Source organism: Colobus angolensis, unplaced genomic scaffold, assembly GCF_000951035.1.
Source record: "Colobus angolensis palliatus isolate OR3802 unplaced genomic scaffold, Cang.pa_1.0 Scaffold33, whole genome shotgun sequence".
Lineage (NCBI taxonomy): Eukaryota > Metazoa > Chordata > Mammalia > Primates > Cercopithecidae > Colobus > Colobus angolensis.
Genome location: NW_012116599.1, coordinates 2324121 through 2345451, shown reverse-complemented (window position 1 = coordinate 2345451; position 21331 = coordinate 2324121). Strand labels below are relative to the sequence as shown.

Below are 21331 nucleotides of genomic sequence, written 5' to 3'. Positions count from 1 at the left end.
GCTCTGCCTCCTGTCAGAACAGCAGCTGCATCAGATTCTCACAGGAGCAGGAACTGCGCATGCAAAGGTTCTAGGTTGTCCGCTCCTTATGAGAATCTAATGCCTGATGATCTGAGGTGGAGCAGTTTCATCCCAAAACTATGCCCCACCCCTATGCCTCCTCGACCCCTGTCCGTGGAAAAACTGTCTTTCACGAAACTGGATCCCTGGTGCCAAAACGCTTGGAGACCGCTGTTATAAAGGAGTAAGAATCATACTGGCACCAGATGTCTCAGAAACACAGGAAGGCAGGCAACTACGAACAAGGCCTTAAAAGTTTTAAGGGAAAGTTTTAACTTAGAATTCTACTCTCGGCCGGGCGCGGTGGCTCAAGCCTGTAATCCCAGCACTTTGGGAGGCCGAGACGGGCGGATCACGAGGTCAGGAGATCGAGACCATCCTGGCTAACACGGTGAAACCCCGTCTCTACCAAAAAATACAAAAAAAATTAGCCGGGCGAGTTGGCGGCACCTGTAGTCCCAGCTACTCGGGAGGCTGAGGCAGGAGAATGGCGTGAACCCGGGGGGCGGAGCTTGCAGTGAGCTGAGATCCGGCCACTGTACTCCAGCCTGGGCGACAGAGCTAGACTCCGTCTCAAAAAAAAAAAAAAAAAAAAAATTCTACTCTCAGCTAATTTCCCAATCAATTGCAGGTACAATGAAGAAATTTTCAGACTTGCAAGGACTTAGAAAATTTATATTCCACAAATACACTTAATAAGAAATTACTTTAAAAAGTCCTCAAGCATGTGCATATATTTCTTTAAGTTTTAAAACAATTTTTTTAGGCCAGAATGATCTGAAGTTTTGTTACCTAGCTTACAAGAGCTAATATAATGCTGATTCCAAAACCTGACATACCACACAGGACAATCTCTTTAATGAATATGAGGAAAAAAATCCTAAAATGTCAGCACATCTAATCCAGCTGAGTTAAAAGAATGATACACCATAACCAAGCATGGTTTGTTTACTGTGACTGCAAAGATGCTTCACCATGAGAATTCTTCATTACTACCATTCTCTATATTTAACAGGCTAAGTAGGAGGGGAAAGGTGTGAGCAACACCTTATACTTTCTTCAGTATTTAAGAAAAGTGAGGCCAGGCGCAATGGCTCACACCTATAATCCCAACACGTTGGACAGGTGGACTACCTGAGGTCAGGAGTTCGTGACCAGCCTGGCCAACATGATGAAACCCCATCTCTACTAAAAATACAAAATTAGCTGGGTATGGTGGCGCATGCCTGTAATCCCAGCTACTTGGGAGGATGAGGCAGGAGAATTGCTTGAACCCAGGAAGTGGAGGTTGCAGTAAACCGAGATCACATCACTGCACTCCAGCCTGGGCGACAAGAGTGAAACTCCATCTCAGGGGTGGGGCGGGGAGTGAATATCAATTATTAACTTTTAAAGGAACATCTTACTCAGAAACAAAATTGCTTAAACTTCAAAACAGTATATTTATTAGAAATCAACATTAAACATCATACTGAAAAGCAACTTCCATCCAAGTAAGGGACAACAAGGCCAACTATGATCATAATTATTGTACATCAAGAAGGCTCTAACTCTATGCTGTCCAACGTGGTAACCACAAGTGCCACTGCGCACTCAGTGGCTAGTCCAAACTGAGATGTGATCTAAGTGTAAAATACACATGGGATTCCAAAGACCTAGTAGTAAAAAAAGAACGTAAAACAGTTAACTAATAAATTTTATATTGAATATATACACTGAAATAAGATTTTGGATATATTACATTAAATAAAATGTATTAAAATCAATTGCCTACTAGAAATGTAGAACTACATATATGGCTTATATTTATGGTTCTCAATGCATGCCTTCTGAACAGCACTGCACTTTAGCCAATGCAATGAAAAAACAAATCAACAGTTATGAATACTGAAAAAGATAGAGTCATTATTGTGTGCAGATAAGTGCCTGTCTGACAAGAAAATCTGCAGGAATCATTTGAAAAATATCCAACCAGAGGCAGAATTGACAAAGATAATTGAATACCAAGTAAATAATAAAAATTGACAGTTTTTTTAATATACTATTAATCACCAGTTAGAAATTGAAATGGAAATATAGTCACAATAGCAAAAGCAAGTTTGAAATACTTCATGTAATATAGCATTCATATTTACATATGGATGTCTGTGTGTGTAAAATGCTACTGATAGACACACATAAAAAAAACCCTGAATATATGAAAAGACAGACTTGTTCCTGGGTAGAAAGGATAAATGTAATTCTGCCAAAATTAACCCATAAACCAAATGCAATCCCAATTAAAATCCTACTAGGATTTTTCTTACGTGTTTGTTTTGTATGCTTATGTGATATATTAATTCTAACATTTATCTGGAAGAAAAAACTTTGAGAAACAGCATATTTAATGCACATTTGCCCTATTCTGTATCAAAACACTAATTGTTTTAATACAGAATTTTAAAACCAGAAATAGTCATGGGACTTACGTATATGGCAATAGTGACATTGCAGATCAGCAGGTAAAAAATTATTCAGTAAGTTGCACAGCATCAAAGAAAAATTTTAACCGAGGTAGTAGCTGAATTAAGTCCTGGAAAGATGAGAAGCAGACCCCTGAAGCAAACAACCAGCCTAGTAATACCTCTCTTCCATACCTCCCATATTCCATAAATAAAAAATAAAAAAAAAAAAAGGTTTATTATTGGTCTTTATTCTGATTCTGAAACAGTCTCCAGTGATGTCAACCCACAGTTCACATTGCCTGGTCTACGGCTGTTGGGGAGGGAAGCACTGGCTCTGTTTCACATATGTGATGATGTTCTGTCCCCATCTTCAACCCCGCAGACTATGGCAAATGTGGCCATCCACAGGTATCCAGCAGACCTGTGACCAGTGAAGCCTGCATCAAAAACATGGATGTGTTGGTCCAATCATACTCTTCTGTTCAAAACTTGGAATGGGTTATGGAATTGGAGAGAGACAGAAGCAGCTAAGAAGACTGTCAAAATAAACTCATCTTTCAAGATTCAGGATGAGTATAATTATCCACAGACAAAGCCGAATCAATCTCTCCAGGCTCTGATTCCTCCTTCACTCCTGCCTAACAGGGAGGCATGAATGAGCAGAGTGAGTAATCACAAGTAGCCTGAGATCGCTGGAACACATGAAATATATGGGGGGAGTCAGCAATGAAAATGTTGTAGATAGGATGAGATCGGTTTTCAAGTAAAGCATTTAACCAATTTTTTTTTAATTTTTTTTAATTTTTTTGAGACAGAGTCTCACTCTGTCCCCCAGGCTGGAGCATAGTGGCACCATCTCGGCTCACTGCAATCTCCACCTCCTGGGTTCCAGCGATTCTCCTGCCTCAGCCTCCTGAGTAGCTGGGATTACAAGCACCCACCACCACGCCCGGCTAATTTTGGTATTTTTTGTGGAGACGGGGTTTCACTGTGTTGAACAGGATGGTCTCAAACTCCTGACCTCAGGTGATCCACCCGCCTTGGCCTCCCAAAGTGCTGATTACGGGTGTGAGTCACCGTGCCCAGCCCTAAATGTGTGTTTTTTTTAAGAATGATTACTTGGGGTCAACACAGAAAATAAACCAAAAGGGATTCCAGGTATGTGGTTATTACCACAGCCCGAGTGATGAAGTGCAGAATTTAAGGCAGTAGACGCAGAAGAAACAGGACCAACTGCAGAGGCTTCTCTGAGGTAAAATTAGTAGGACCTGTCAGGTACGATGTATAGAGTAAGGGCTCTGAAAATTAAAGTCTACATTTTCAGAATGAAAGAATGGTGGCGTGTACTGAGGAGTACAAGAACAGCAGACACAAATATGAGCACATGAATATAGGACTGGATGTTAAGTTTGTGGGAAAGATCAGAAGAGAGATTCAGTATATTGTCAGAAATACAGGGCTGGGGCTCCAAACAGCTGAAGATGCAGATGCCACAGTCATCACTGATTCTATTCATAGAACACAGAATTCCTCAGAAACAGTATATTCAGTTGTAGGATACAGGATTAAGGGCAGATGCCAGAAGAACCAACAAGAAAGGTAAAGGAACAGGAAACAGTGCCCTGGAAGCCAAAGACAAACACAAAGGTTGATGAGGGTGTTGTCAGGAGTGTCATCAAGGCAGGGAAGGCGACAAGCAGCAATGACATTAAAGTACAGCAAGTGGATGGCCTGGCCTGAAACAATCCATCACTTTCCTGCCTTCACAATCACACAAATTTTTTAAAATTACATTAGCATATATTACTTGACCAGTTAGTTATTCAAGTACATATTCATCAACAGAAAGTCTATTCTTCAGGAATTCTTGAGCTTCCATTAATAAGTATATACTGGTCACTTTGACATGAGATTGTTGGCCTTCCAAAAATTTTCTGGTACTATATCCAAATCTTTCAACTCAATTTAATAAATGCTTACTCAGTATCTCATGTCCATTACTGTGCTAGGTGGCAGAGATGCAGAGACTGATTCATTCATTCAACAAATGTGAGTGTCTCCTATATGCTGGGCACTGGGTGTGTAGCAGTGAATAAAGCACAATATCTTTCTTTCTAGTGGAAGAATAAATTAAACCTACTCTCCCTGAAGGAGCTCAAAAGAAACACATTATGTTCTTGACTTATCGAAGAAAGACAGCAAATATAATTATTTCAGAAAGCTATCTGAAATTAACAACAAGAAACAAAAACTGTAATCACCTGTAGTTAACATGCCCGTACTCTGGCATCATATAATATAAATAAACTTTATTAACTGAAATACACATACATAGAGTCAGCTCCCAATTATCCACAGGTAAATTATCCATGCATCAAGGACAATTCCCAAATAGTGACTCACGATTCTGGGTAGTGTACCATCCAAATTTCTAGCATGTAATCTTCTAACACATGATGGAGTACAATATAGGCATTACATATGCCAGTTTTACACTATGTCCACCATTCTCCCCAGAAACATCAATGCAAAGAACAAAAACTGTTACATGCCTACAAAATCATTTCTGAACTAGGTATTTATAAAGGTATGTGTATATGTAGCAGTCACTGCAGTTAGTATCTAATAAAAACAACAAATGCCAATATAGATGTTTCTCACCAAAAAAGTATATCTATGAAACTGCGATGCTTTTCATTCTCAATACCAAAGTTCAGATTTACATAAACAGGCCCTGAGTATTCAACTGATCCTGCCTTCATAGAAATTTCCATCTGGGTTATCATCTGCTCCACTTCTTCATTACAAGGAAAATCACAAAACTAACTTTTAAAAGACACCCTCTAAACAGTCTAACTACAAAACCATTTCTTAAGCTCAAAACTCCAAAACTACTCTTACCATAACCAGTCCTATTCCACACCAACTCTTTCACTACAATCCTTTGACTTCATCCAGAACTCCAATCCCCTTGATCTCTCCACCGTCTTTCTCAATCTATCAGGCCTCCCACTGCCTGCTCTCTATTGTTAACTGACTTATCCTATAACACACCCTTTCAGTTCCCCAAGCATCCCCATGTGTGTTCTTGTCGCACACCTTCATGCTTGGTATGTCCCTGGGTCCCATCTCCAATCCCCTCCTAACTCAGAAAAACTATGCTCTACCCAGAAGTAAAGGAATATAGATTTTGACTGAACTCTCTCCATCTATTTTTACCTCCATCCTTTTTCTCCTCTCTTCCATCAAGGCTGGGTTTGATGTCCTTCCTCTGAGCTTCCAAGACACGTCAGGCATACCATTAACATAACTTATTACAACTGTATTTTATTTAACTTTGCTTTTCTGTCTTCCCACAAGGGACTGTGAGCTTCTTGAGGCAAGGACTTTTTATTTCTCTGCTTTCCTAGAATCTAGCAGAGTATGTGATACATAGCGGGTATGAATAAATGTATACTTTTATAAATACTCTTATATTCTATAATGTAAATAGGCAGAAAGAAAATATTTTAAAGTCATAAAGTAGGGCCAGGTATGGTGGCTCATGCCTGTAATCCCAACAGTTTGGGTGGCCGAGGCAGGAGGAATGCCTGAGTCCAGGCGTTCAAGACTAGACTGGACAAAACAGATCTAGTGTCTACAAAAAATAAATGTTTTTAATTGGCTGGTCATGGTGGCACATGCCTGTAGTCCCAGCTATTTGGGAGGCTGAGATGGGAGGATCACTTGAGCTGGGGAAGTTGAGGCTGCAGTGAGCCACAATTGTGCCATGGCACTTCAGCCTAAGACTGAGATGCTGTCTCAAAAACAAACAAAAATAAAAACAAAAAAAACCATAAAGCAACAATTAGCTCTTGCTCAAACACCTGTTGAGAAAAGCTATCCCACATGAGGGTGGGGAATGGGTACCAGAATCAGAGCTGCTCCTATGATTTACAAATCACACACTATTGCTCCTTCCCCTGCTTATTAATCCCAACACTTTTATACTGGTGAAACAGTCCAAACTCTAGCTTAAATGTCACCTCTTTTATGAAGTCTTCTAATATCTGCTTGCAGTCCTCTAAGAACCCAAAACACTTTGAATATACCTCTACATTAGCACTTTTAACTATGGATTGTATGTTTACTGTTTTACTTTCTACTTCAACAAGGTAAACACTCTAATGATGCATCTTTGAAATATGAATCCCAAGAAACCTACAAGGTATTACCTAGCATATGTTCAATGAATTTTGGCTGATTTTATGAATAAAGTTTTAAAACAGGGGAAAACAAAAAGAAACATCACCAAAAAAACCCAGCAATAAGCTAAGGAATTATGTCTGTGCTTGTGACACTGAAGTGGACAACCCAAAAGAGGAGGGAGGCAGGGGCTGAAACTCTGGTCAATATCAGCTCATTCAACAACCAGTCAAGCGGTAATCACTAAGGCCATCTATGTTCACAGACGCGATCATTTCTACGCTATAACATAAAGTAATTAAAGAGGAAAGAAGCCTCACCAATAAGTCATCTTCCATAGGCATTTCTTTCTAAAACTGCCATATGAAAGTTAATACCAATAAGGTCAAATTTACAGATATTATTCCTATCATTTTCTAGGAACCAAAAGGAATACAGAATGGGATATAAATCAATCCGTGAAAAGCCAAACCAATGAATGTTTTTAATTTCACTGAATAAAAATCAAGATTTCAACTGGCACTATACAGATCAACTCATTATTATCCTGATCCGAATCATGAGGAATAGACACGAGGTTCCTCCCTCCAACCCACCATTCCAAAGGTTTTTACTCAAAAACAAAAACCCCATTCCTTCTGTCCCCAACCTTCTTGATTTTAAGTGACAAAATCAGTGATAAGGTTTTATCAGTGATAAAAACTTTGAGACACTGTATTATATGAGCTAATCCTCAGAGAGTTGGAAGGAGAAATTTTTAAAGTAACAACAACAGGTACATTTACTGAGCATTTAATAAGTGCCAGACACTGTTCTGATCACTTAGCATATATTATCTTTAACATTAGCAGGTTATACATAACACAAAAAAAGTAAATCAAAAGCTAAATTTTTACAATTATTCCTAACTTTACCTCTCCAAATTTTCACGTAAGTGAAAATTTTTAATTCTTCAATTCATTTTTTACTTTTATATCCTTTTTTTTTTTTTTTTTTGGTAGAGACGGGTTATTGCTATGTTGCCCAGGCTGTCTCAAACTCCTGGCCTCAAGCAATCCTCCCATCTCTGCCTCCTGAGTATTGGGATTACAGTAGTGAGCCAATGTAATTTAAAAACTGTAAACCCATAAATTTTCTATTCTTTCTCCAAATCCTTCAGTGGGATATATCCAATAAGCAAAATTATTGCTTTTTATTTAAATCAGGTCTATATTAAGACCGGTTTAACTAAAATAAATAATCGGTTGCTAATTTTTTTTTTCCAGACAGGGTCTCTCTAGCTCTGTCGCAGATTGGAGTGCAGTGGCTTGATCACAGTTCACTGCAGCCGTGAACTCCCAGGCTCAAATAATCCTCCCAAGCAGTTGGAACCACAGGCACACACCACCCCCCTCAGTTAATATTTTTTATTATTTTTATAGAGACTAGGTCTCCCTATATTGCCCAGGCTGGTCTCAAACTCCTAGGTGCAAGTGATCCTTCCTCCTCAGCCTCCTGAAGTGCTCGGATTACAGACATTAGCCACTGCGCCCAGCCAAGATTCTTTTTTTTAATTATACAAAATATTATTTGTATGAAACAACATCTTTCTTCTGGTTTTCAATATATAAATGCAAGTACAAGGCCGGGCACGGTTGCTCACGCCTGTAATCCCAGCACCTTGGGAGGCCGAGGCAGATGGATCACCTGAGGTCAGGAGTTCAAGACCAGTCTGTTCAACATAGTGAAACCTGGTTTCTACTAAAAATACTAAAAAACTGAGCCGGGTGTGGTGGTGTGCGCCTGTAATCCCAGCTACTCGGGAGGCTGAGGCATGATAATCACTTGAACCTGGGAGGTGGAGATTGCAGTGAGCCAAGATCACATCACTGCAGCCCAGCCTGGGTGATAGTGTGAGACTCTGTCTCAAAAAAAAATAAAAAATAAAAAATAAATCCGAGTACAAGTGCGATGCAAAGACACACTCAAACTAAAGGGCACAGATATAAGTACAACCTCTCTGTAATTTTTATTAAGAGCCTTTAAATTTTTCATATCTTTTGACCAAACAGTTCCACTTCTGTGAATATTTAATGAAGAAAAACAAATTTACTTGAGAATTTCCATTTGCTATTTATAATAGGGGGTAATGAAAATATGCAAATCTAATAATTGGGAAAGGGTAAAGTACCTTACATACACATAGTAGATTATTACGCAACCACTAAAAATATTTTCAAAACCATTCAATAACATGGGAATTGCTCATGATATGATAAATGAGAAGTAGGTTAAATATTAAATACACACAATACATTTCCACTTTTGTTAACACACACACGAGCAGATATCAGAACTGAAAGCACCTCAGCACTGGCTGCATCTAGAATGTAGAATTTATGTTTTTATGTATTTTCCAAATTTTCTCATCAAACACATTATTAGAAGAAAAAAAGCAAATATATAAATTCATTATAATTTCTACAAATTTATATAGCAACAGTATTGACATGCCTGAAACACTAGGTCAATTTATGATCTTTTAAACAAGAAATTGAATGGTAAACTTAGAGAAGACACTAAAAATATTTCTGTTCAAAACATACAACTCTACGGAATTATGAAATAACATCCAATCTAGCTGAAAAGTTTCCCATTGGCCTTAATAGATGAACACCACCAAAATCGACAGAAAATATGATCAGGTATATTGTTTTATTCATAGATGTTTTAATACTGCTGAAGATAATTTTGGTAAATTGTAACATTCCTAATCATAAAATTCAAATCATAAAAAGTTAACTTTCCGAATTCTGTAATAATAAAATTCAAACTTTTTGTAGTAGCTGAGGACGAAAGAAGCAAACTGACTAGATACAGATATTGCTTACTAGTTGGCACAGTCAAGCCTCCAAGTTTCCTAATCTTCCCAGTCTACTCTCAATGGACGGCTTGGTAAGGGATGGCTTTATTTTTATTCCTGTCTCATGCGTGCTGTGGCCCATTTATTTTTGCATCCAGTTTCATCCCAGAGGACCTCTGCACAAACTCCTGCCCCTCTGGCCTTCTTGTGGATTTTTCCCAAAGCCAAGTCACCATCCCACCATCCCACTCCACCCCACCCCACCGCTTCAAGCCTCTGCCTAGAAAGCGGCCCAGTCGCCCCCTCCACCACACCACCCCACCGCCCCACCACCATCCCCCTTCTCCTAGATCAGCTGGATGCCACTTCCTCAGAGAAGCCTTTCAAGACAGCCAGTCCCATTTCCCATCCTTGGCACCCTACAACTTTGCCTTCACAGGACCTATTGCAGCTGTAATTAAATAATTACTTGTGGAACTGCTTAATGTTCATCTTCCCACTCTATGCACCAGGGAAGGCCCATATTTGTCTTATTCATCACTCTGTCCTTGGTGTCCACTAGCAAAGTACCCGGTGGGAGCATCCATCACACAGATGGACGAACAGATGGACGGATGACAGATGTTAAGAATAATAATTTATTTAAATTTTCCTAAGATACTTTTATTTTCTTTCTATAAAAAATATGTAATTGTCGGCCGGGCACACCTGTAATCCCAGCAGTTTGGAAGGCCAAGGCAGGTGGATCACCTGAAGTCAGGAGTTCAAGACCAGCCTGGCCAACATAGTGAAAGCCCGTCTCTACTAAAAATACAAAAAATTAGCTGGACGTGGTGGTGGGTGCCTGTAATCCTAGCTACTTGGGAGGCTGAGGCAGGTGAATCACTTGAACCCAGGAGGCGGAGGCTGCAGCGAGCCAAGATCGTGCCACTGCACTCCAGCCCGAGCAACAAGAGTGAAATTCCATTTCAAAAAAAAAGTAATTGTCTTAGTACTATTATCTATTTTATAACCTTAGGCATACCTGTATTCTAAATTGCGAACTTTTCCCTGTTGAGCATTTTGCTCTACTTCAGTTTTTCCTTAGAATTATACACCTTTTTTATGGTAACTATTATGTTCCCAAAAACAAGGGAGTCAGGAGTGCAGGGGGAATGCCACAAGAGCAGCAATGCCACAGATAAAGCAGAAAAGTGATAAATAAATAAATAAATAACATTCACATCTATGGTCCCAAAGGAACAAGATTTCTATCATTAGAAAACTAATTCAAGCCTTAAAAATGAACAGAATGAGAATAGGCTGTTAGTAACCCCACAACCCCTCACCCACTAGACCTGCTCTCCCACCCCATCTTGGCCACCAACTCCCTTGTGGCTTCTCTTGCCCCCTGAAAGCCTAGTCCCAGGAACCAATGTTTCTGTGACAACCATGTCCTTCCTAGAGGACTCCCGAGCACTCACTATCCCAGAGCTCTAAAACACAACAGCTCCCTGCAGATTCACTGCATTTTCTTCACTTCTACCCACGAGGCTGCCAGCTGGAGAGTTACACAGCCAGGACCAATGCCACATGTCTGTGAGACCCAGCCTTAGCTGAGGCCTCCGTAGACAATGCCTACTGAGAAGCACTCTCTTCCCTAGTGAGAAGCACTTTACGTATCTTTCATTGACTTCTCACTTTGTTCTATAAACATCTAAGTCCAGAACTTTGTTCATTCGCTGCCACTCTCTGATTTCACCATCACCTACCCAGATGACCCCTCATCTGGCTTCTTTTGAGTAGATCCCAGCTATCCTACTTCGCATTTTTAAAAATGAAACTTTTTTAACTGAATTCTCCTTTCCACATCTTCCACCATCACTCTGCTTTTCACCTTTCCCACCTTCTACTGAACCTACTCATTTCTAGAACCTACTCAAAAGCATTTGGTAAAATTCCCTTCACTTTGTCCTGCAAAGATCCAGTCGGTTGCCAAGTCCTGATGGTTCTGCTTCCTCTGTCATCCCCGACCTCCTGCCCTTTCTCATGCTTTTCTTTGCCAGTTCAGGTCCTTACTCCTGTCACCTGGCAGAATTCAACTGTATCCCTAGTTACTCCTCTGTCTCTAGTCCCCTCTCCCCCTCCTCCATCAATGCATCCTTCATCCACGTTGCCAGCATGACACTGCCACTCCCTTATAACCTGCATTTCACATCGATCCTCTCTTCAAGAATCTCAATTCCCTCCTCATTATCTAAAAGGGGGGGAAAAAAAGAAGGAATAAAAAAAAATTCCAAACTCGTCTGCCAAGTACTTAAGGCTCTCCACAACTCGAAGTCAGCTTACTTTTCAATTCTCACCTTCCAACTCTCTACTTCACACACTACATACAAATCAATTCCAACCACCTCTCTGCCTCCTTTACCTGTCTGCTCTGCCTTTGCTCACTTTGCCGTTAGCTCTACCTGGAATATCCTTTATTCTTCTGCATACATCCAAAGTCTAGTTGTCTCTTAGCATCTATATTGATAAGGCATTCTCTGATACCCAAACCTCCACTGGCCCTAACCCCAGCCTGAACTTCTCTACTCATCCGCTGACCCCTTAGGGCACTCTCTTATGGCCCTCATTTTCTTCTGTAATTATTTGCTAACCAATTGTACATCTCAATATAGAATGCTTGTAAGCTCCTAACATCAGAGAAACAGTTCTGCCTCATCTTTCACTCCATCTATTTAGTGCCCACTGCCTCTGAGATGGTTTCCATGAGAATCCTGTTTATTGAGATGTAAAAAGAGGAAGAGACTCATGCAAATACCCCAGTGAATTCCAGGTAGTAAACACATCAATGAATACATGGGGAAATACACAAAGCTAACTGATAAAGTAAAAGACACCTAAAAAATAAATATGGCATGGGTAACAAAAATCCTGAGTCAAGTAAAAGAGGGGGAAAAGGAGATAAAAAAGAACAGTGATGAAGAAGCAGATCCCTCTCCATCCCCTAAAAGCAAGAAAGGATTACAGAACAACAACAACAACAAAAAAAAAAAACACCAGAATTCCAGTCAGACTAAATGGCACAGACAATGCCACACTACCAGTCTCAACGGCAGGGTTACAAGCAGGGTTACAAACAACTCGGGCCAGACCTTCAAAGCTCTTCCTGCAACAACTCACTCTCTTCATTTGCTAGCTGCTATTTCTCCCTTCCTATTCCTAGAAGCTTTAATTCATTCAACAACTACTTTCTGAGTTTAATCAATAAATAAAGAGGTTATGCTAGGTCTTAATTGTTTTTGTCCTTCAAGTCAGTGTTCCTTTCTTCCCCACAGGATGTGATTTATCCTCACAGCTTCCTGAGTCCTCCTAAGCAGCTGATGGCTCAGTTTTATCTGCCAGTCTTCCAAACTCCACCGCCCCCTGGACATCCAACGTGAATACCTTCCTCACAAATCTTTCTTCAACTCTAACATTAGTCTCATTTTGCTCAGCTGACCATTCCCTCGCTACTTTGGCAAAACATGAGCTCTCTGTCCTCTATACTGCTCATTTAACATTTACAACATCTCCTCCGTAACTTCGTATGGCCTAAAATCTCTTGTCCTTACAGAATTAATATTTCCTAGTCCCCTTTAAATAACGCGTATCTTTATTAATATAATGGGTTCACTCACACACTGGATTCAGAATGTCTTGTTGCCATTTATCAAAAAACTACTTGTGAAGGGCAGAGAAGGGACAAAGAGGAAGAAAGAATATACATAGGGAAAACAGGAAAAAAGGAAATTACAAGACAAGACAGGTGAGCCAGAGAGATGAAGAAAGCAACTAACATGAGTCATGATAACTTTGTGAGGTAAGAATTGAAATATTTATGTTACAGAAATTGAAATGGAAGGCGGAGAAAGGTTAAGTCACTCGCTCAAATTTACCTATCACGCTTTACATACACGAACGGCAATGGTTCCTTGGACGGCAATGGTTCCTTGGTTCCTTCTCCATCAACACAAGGTTGATGATATAGGATAATATACATAGAAACACCACCTGAATCATTATCAGGATCATATTACAAAAGGTATTTAAAATTAACAAGTAGACCCTTGGTAATTAGGTAATTATCTGAGAATTTCACCACGTCAACCCACTTTCTTTTTTTTTTTTTTTTTTTTTTTTTTGAGATTGAGTCTCGCTCTGTCGCCCCAGGCTGGAGTGCAGTGGCGTGATCTCGGCTCACCACAAGCTCCGCCTCCTGACTTTCAATGTGCTTTATACATATTTCAAAAAAAATGAAACAGGATAAATCTTAATTTTTTTTTTTTTTTTGAGAAAGAGTCTCCCTCTGTTGCCCAGGCTGGAGTGTAATGGTGTGATCTCCGCTCACTGCAACATCCACTTCCCATGTTCAAGCAATTCTCCTGCCTCAGCCTCCCAAGTAGCTGGGATTACAGGCACCCACCACCACACCCAGCTAATCTGCACTTTTAGTAGAGATGGGATTTCGCCACACTGGCCAGGCTGGACTCAAACTCCTGTCCTCAGGTGATCCGCCCGCCTAAGCCTCCCAAAATGCGGGGTTAAAGGTCACCATGCCCAGCCAAATCCTAAATTATTGATGTTAAAATATAACAAATTCTAGTTAACGTCCCTCAACTTACAATTTGCCACAGTTTACAATATCTCTTCCCAATCTCCACTAGCAAACAGTTATACTACATCAGACTTTTCCTTGAATCACAGATGTATGGGTTAAAATGCTGCTTCAAAAAAGAAGGCAATACCACAAACTGAGTAGACTTAGAAAGAAAATACTGCATACTCTAACAGGAAATAAAACTAATAAAAATAGTATGTATTGAGTAATGACTATGCCAAACACTCACCTCATTTGAATCTCACAACAATCTATGGGTAGATTTCTATTATTATCTCCATTTTACAGATGAAGAAATTGACACAGAAATTAAATACGCTGCCCAAAGACACATAGCTAAAAAGTAGAGCCAGGATTCAAATCCAAGCAATCTTAACTCTGAGCCCATGTTCCTACCCACCAAACTGCAATGAAAACAGTACACTACATTTAGAGGAAAATATTTAAAGGATACAAACACTAAAACACAGAATTAGCTAAATCAAATGTACATTAACACAGAAACATTTCCCAAGAGAAAGGATACACGTGAATTATCCCTACAGTCATGCAGAGAATTAGAAGTAAAATAATATGTATCTGTAAAATATGTACTAAGATATTTCTCTATTTTAAGATATTTTTATAAAGAAAAAAAAAAAAGCAAAGAAAGTTAACTAAAATAAAGGTTACCAAAAAGAGCCTTAGAGGAAAAGTGCCCATTATAGTTTTGTACTTTAAGTATAATGGACAAAGAATGGTACCTTAGGTCAAATAATGAAAAGATCAGAGGAAGGCCGAGACAAAAATGTAAAGAATAAAGAAAAAGGAGCACAGATTAACTACAGTGTCAAAAATTAAAATAGACAAAGACTTGCGTTCAATAATACTTACGGTAACAATGTTTGTAATAACAACAACAACAACAAAATGGAAACAGCCTAAAAGTCTATCAATAGAGCAAAGGTGAAATAAATATGGTATAGATCTAAAATGTACTAACTTGTCACAGTAGAAATAAATGACATAAATCTACATGAACCCACACTGATGAAATGAGTTGAAATTCAATTCATGAAACCACACTGATAAGTGATTTTGAGTAGGGGTAAAATAAACAGTATGCTGAACAAGAATATATGCAGTACCATCTATATAAAGTTTAAGAATACACAAAACAATACTATACACTGTCTAAGGAAACACACATGTGTAATAAAGCTGTAGAGAAATGCACAGGAATAATAAACACCAAATTCAAAGCAGTGGTTAACTGTAAGATCTGGGGGAAAGGCATGGGTTTCTTTAAGTGGATTAAATTTTATGAAATATTTTTCAAACATACAGAAAGTGTGTCTATATTTTAGTTAAAAGACAGGAAAAGAAAATGGAACTAGCAGACTATGGGATCTCAAATTCCTTTATATACCAATCTAAAAAATCAATAACAACTCCTGTGAAGGAAGGTTAAAGGGGAAAGCATCCTGAGGAATTATGTCCAAAAAGAAAATTCTAGGCATGGTGGTTCACATCTGTAATCCCAGCACTTTGGGAGGCTGAGATGGGCAGATCATGAGGTCAGGAGTTCGAGACCAGCCTGGCCAACATGGTGAAATCCCATCTCTACTAAAAATACAAAAATTAGCCAAACACGGTGGCGGGCACCTGTAATTCCAGCTACTAGGGAGGCTGAGGCAGGAGAATTGTTTGAACTCAGGAGGCGGAGGTTGCAGTGAGCAGAGATCACACCACTGCACTCCAGCACAGGCGACAGAGTAAGACTCTGCCTCAAAAAAAGAAAAAGAAAAAGAAAATTCTAGTTAAATTCTATCAATTTCCTTATGATTTCCCGGGGGGGTGGGGGTTGCAGGGACAGTTTTATTTGGGGCAGCAACTTTGTGTAATTAAACCAGACATAAAACTGCCCCTAAATGTCATCACAGCTCCTTTCCCTACACAATCATGACTTCAGAGGTTAATATGAACTTCAAGTGAACTGTCACTGCGGGGAGGAGATGCAGCGTCCAGGTTAAGAACATGGACTCTGGAACCAAACTGCCTGGGATGAAATTCAGCACACATTTAGCACATAATCGCCCAAGTCACTTAAATTGCTCTGTGCTTCAGTTTCCTCATCCGTAAAAATTAGAATGATAAAAAGAACCTATTTTCCGGAGGGCGCAGTGGCTCAAAAACCAATCCCAGCACTTTGAGAGGCTGACGTAGGCGGATCACGAGGTCAGGAGATCACGACCATTCTGGCTAACACAGTGAAACTCCCGTCTCTACTAAAAATACAAAAAACTAGCCGGGCGTGGTGGCGGGCACCTGTAGTCCCAGCTACTCGGGAGGCTGAGGCAGGAGAATGGTGTGAACCTGGGAGGTGGAGCCTGCAGTGAGCAGAGATAGCACCACTGCACTCCAGCCTGGGTGACAGAGCGAGACTCCGTCTCAAAAAAAAAAGAACCTATTTTGCAAGGCTGAGATAAAAATTAGAACAGCATTTGGCCACGGTATCCTATAAAGATGTCAGCTATTACCCTTATTCCAAAGACTGTTCATTCAGAAAAACAAAAACTAGGCTTTGTATCCAAATAATATAATTAAGTTCAATTACCTTCTGCATCAAATAGGGGACAGAAAAGTTGACCATGACAGGACAGTGGAAAATGTGCAGCTTTTCATGGCTTGAGCAATCAACGTTAGGATAGTAAGATAAGTAATTTTTAATTTTTCTAACAATATTCTTTGGTAGCGCTCTAACATCTCCAATGCGTACACATCTGTGTACATACACATACACACACACACAGAGGATCCAAAATCAAGGTAAAACATTCTATTTCTTGGCTCCCTGTTGACCTGGCAAAACTCCAGTTCATCTTGGAAAATCTAGTTCAGCTATCATCTCCACTGAGAAGTTTCCCCTTTTCCTTCCCTACTCTGTGCCCACTCTGCACTTTTTCTCTATTTCCTAACAGCTTCCACTGCTGCACTGATTATACTATCCTGTAATATATTTGCTCATATGTCTTCTTCTGTTGCACCATGCTGTAATTTGTTCATACACCTCCTTTCTGTGGTGAACTGTGAGCTCCTTAAGAGCAGGAACTCGCTCAATCATTTCCAAATTCTGAGTACCTTGCAAAACAGACACTAAATAAATACATGAATGAATGAATCCTTAATAACAAATACCTTCACAAACAAGCAGAAACCTGTATTTGGAGGCGACTTATCCAAAAAGTTGGTTATTTAAGTATCTTCAATTCTAAACAAAAATTAGTTTCAATTGAAACTACCGAATCATCCAATTCTTTATCCTTCAAAATGGGAAACATCAAAAATATGTAAGTAAACATATTCCAATAATAACAGAAGCTAAACTTTAAATAAAAAGAATTAAGGCACCTATGATGTCAGGAAAACAAAAACAGTCCGAAAGCTTTTTTCTAATGAAACCAAAAATAAACATGTAAGGAAGGCATCACAGGACTTACCATTTAGAGTGTCTCCTTTTACAGAAAATAAATAAATTACGATCAAAAGTCAGATGAAAATATATACTCTAATTGAGGTGGATGAAATTAAGACTGAGCCACATTTTAAATCAATCACACAATGCTCTTGTGGCAAAGTTTTCCAAAAGACTATCTCATGAGTCAACTAAAATTGGGCTAATTTTTAGAAATTTAACAGTTCTTAACAATTTTTTGGCATTTGCTTAGGACTCCGTAAGTTGCAGGCCTGTTTTCTGCCACTGTGGGAGAGGTGTCCCTCCTCCCAGCAAAGACACAGGCCTTAGTTGTGCTTTGGGTTCCATCCCAGCCCCATCCTTTTAGGAATTCTGCACAAACCCTTTTCTAGTCTATATTCAACCACTCCCTCTCCACAGAGCCTTCCCATCAGCATTCAAATATGCTGAAATCAAACCTATTGGAAACAGTTTCCTATACTTACTGTCTCCGTTTTCCTCACCTCCCACTGCTCCCCATTCCACGCCTACCTGCAGATCAGCATCTCTTTCAAAGGTCACCAGTGACCTCCATGACCTTCACCTTGCTAAATCCAATGGATGGTTCTCAATTCTTCTCTCATAGGAGCATTCCACAGTACTGACTCATCACCCTGCAGGGACATCTGTTTCTGGCTGTCCTCTGACCTTCCCGGCCACTCTTGTCTCCTTGGCAAGCGCAACCTCCTCTGCCCAGCTCCATCCCAGGCCTCCTTCTCTTCTGTATGGCCTCCCCATAGGCAATCTCACCCATGCCCATGGTTTGAGCTCTTGCCTCCACATGGAGGGCTTCAAAATAGTAAATGGCCACCCCAATTCTGAGCACTAAACCAGTACGTCAATAAAGGCCTCAAAGACGGCTCCAACTGAACACTTTCAAAACTAAAGTCACGCTCTTCCCATATCCAGAACCCAGTTCTCTATCAGTAAGCCCCAGCTCAGCGAATAGCACACATACCCCTTCAGTTGCACAGGTCTGAAACCTAGTAATCACTTAACATCTCTTTCTTCCACTCCGTCTACTATTTATCACCATATCCTGACAATTTTATATCTCCATTTTCTCAGTATTTCTGTTTACCATATATGACTCTTAAGAGGATCAAATGAGCCAACATACGCTAGTACTTTGAAAAATTTAAAAAAAAAATTTAGTATTAGTATTCATTAACTGAAATCTCTTTGAAAGCAGGAACTTTGGCAAGTTCATCTTTTTTATTTATTCCACATGGTACCCCTAGGATGGTGTTTTGCATGCAGATGGCCCTTAAGTAAATATATTGCAATGTATTATTTGTATTGGCTTCATACATGTTCAACTGAGGCATTTATGCATTTTTAACAATCTGTATTTCCCAATCCAGCCATCAAAAAATGATCTCGTAAGAGGTGAGACTTTTAAGTTAAATGACCCTGTGAAGCGTATGCTACAATGGATACTCTTCATTAAATATGATGCTCCTTAATTTAAAAGTCTATCATCCTTGGCCTAGCTTTCCTAAAAAAATCTAAATCCCATATTCAAGCCCAAATCTCACATAAAAGAGTCTTACTCCCTCTTAACAGTTCATCTTGAGTGGTAGAAAGTATTAGAGGGCTATTTAAGCTTTAAGTACCCTGAAGGCAGACAGAAGGACAACTTGTAAAGTTGCCTATTTCATTTTTGTATCTTGCAACATGAGCTGGGATGACATTCAGAGTACGAAAGACATTGTGAAATGAAAAGAATTATTGTTGCTCACAACTTTCCAAACTCTTGCATTATGTACATAATTGCAGGCTCAGATTTCAAGACTGTCCTCTAGCAAAATCTCACCACATCAATTCAAAAAACAGCTCCCTAGACTAGATTTCCATCTACATCACAATCTTGCTCACAATCCTCATTCACACAATACCTTTCCTTCATGGTACCTATCAAACTTGCAATCACTTATTCCTTTGTATGACCATTTGCTTCTCGTCTATTTTTCCCTCTAGTCACTGCTGTCTTCCCAGCACCTAATAACGTGCCTGACATATCACAAAAATTAAATGGCTCTAGGTGAGGCAATTAATCGAATGAGGAATGAAACAGTCACTTAACTGGAACCAACCAGCAGGGAAGCAAATAAGCAAATGAAACAGATCTTGAGGCTTTAAGATCTGACCCTCACCCCAAACCAGACAGAGGATGATTTTCCCCTCATAAGTTGTGCGTCCTTCATGTCTCCCATTCTTTCTTTCTTCCTTCAAGGAGAACATTTTAGACACTCAGAATATTTAAGTTTTAAGTCACTGAGTCTAAAGCCTTACAAATTCAGTAACTGAGATCCAAAGATACGACGTGACTTGTCACCTTGACCCTTAGGTCCAATGGTCCACTCTGCCCCTATATCCAATGTTATCCTACAAAACCAATACTTTTTATACAAACGAGAAATCAGGAGAAGTCTAGAGAGAAAACGCACGCGAGAATTACAAGAGAAGGCTTACTCATCCCCAAGTGTGAGGAACTGCACAGAAAAATGCCAGAAAACAAAATAAAGTCTGTGCAAAAGATTCCCATGTCACACCACCTCTCCCCTATAGTACTCTTCTAATACACTTTCAGGAGCAACTCAGCAGCATCCTCAACTCTCAGAACTAATTTGGGGAAAAACAAAATAGGTTGATGATCATGAAAGAAGGTATCATCAAACTACAACTCTCCTGGCCACCCAGACTAAAATCCACTGTGGAAACTATTCAGCCAGCCACCAAGGAGAGGCAGCAAAATATAGTGGTTAGATTTAAGAGCTCTGGATTTACACAGGCCTGTCTGAACCCCAGCTTCTTACTAGCCGAGATCTGAGGCAAGTTGAATACGTCCAATCTGCAGTTTCTCCCGCTGTAAAATGGGAATAACCCCCACCCCAGAGGACTGTTAACCGTGTAAAGACACTGTACATAAAGCTCTCCGAACAGTGCGTAGCATGTAATAAAAGCTCAATAAATGTCGGCTATTTGTCATTCTTTTCAGCTATAATTTCGTTCACAAAGCCTATTGCCTTTCTAGCTTCCATATAATTTTAAAGACATTCCTCCAGCCTTTTCATTTTCGAGGGGCCTTTTATATAACAGCTTACAGCACACTTTCTAATATCAGACTTCCTGGGCAAACCATTTGAAAACCTGTGCCTCGGGCTCCTCCTCTGTGAAACGAGCCTGATAACGCCTACCCCGCAGGATTGCTGGTAGTAAGCAGTCCCCGAGTTACACAACCTATCACCAGTGTGTGATTAAAACGCACTTGAGGAAAAGTAAACCTGCAACTCTCAACCCCAAACATCAGTTTTAATCCCAGTCCCACCACCACGATAGTGTCCAGAACCAATCAACAAGGTCGACCCACCTCACGCACCCGATTTCTTCTCACCCCACGCAGCAACAGCCCCTCCCGCCCTGCCAAGCAAGGGTTTTCCGAAATCGCAGGGCTGAGTCTCCTCCCACGGACACCTCACTGCTGGGGCCGCGGCAGAGCCCCCCTAATTCAAGGGACTGGCCTCCCCACCCCGCCCCACAGCGCCGGGAGGCATGCAGTGCATCCTCCCTGCCTGGTCAGAGCCGCCCCACGCCGTTCGCTCTGCAGCTCCTGGCTCGCGTGGGCTCAGGGCCGAGGCCCCACGTCAGCCGCTTCCTGGACCCCA

General features: G+C 40.2%; 1 protein-coding gene across 1 annotated transcript in view; it reads right to left on the bottom strand.

The window, feature by feature from the left end:
* Positions 1–21146, bottom strand: part of ACSL3 (acyl-CoA synthetase long-chain family member 3) — an 81362-nt gene extending 60216 nt beyond the window's left edge. Inside the window, exon 1 of the mRNA XM_011951910.1 lies at positions 21037–21146. The gene's annotated coding sequence lies outside the window, so the exon portion shown is untranslated. The remainder of the gene's footprint in view (positions 1–21036) is intronic.
* Between the last annotated feature and the right edge of the window lie 185 nt (positions 21147–21331).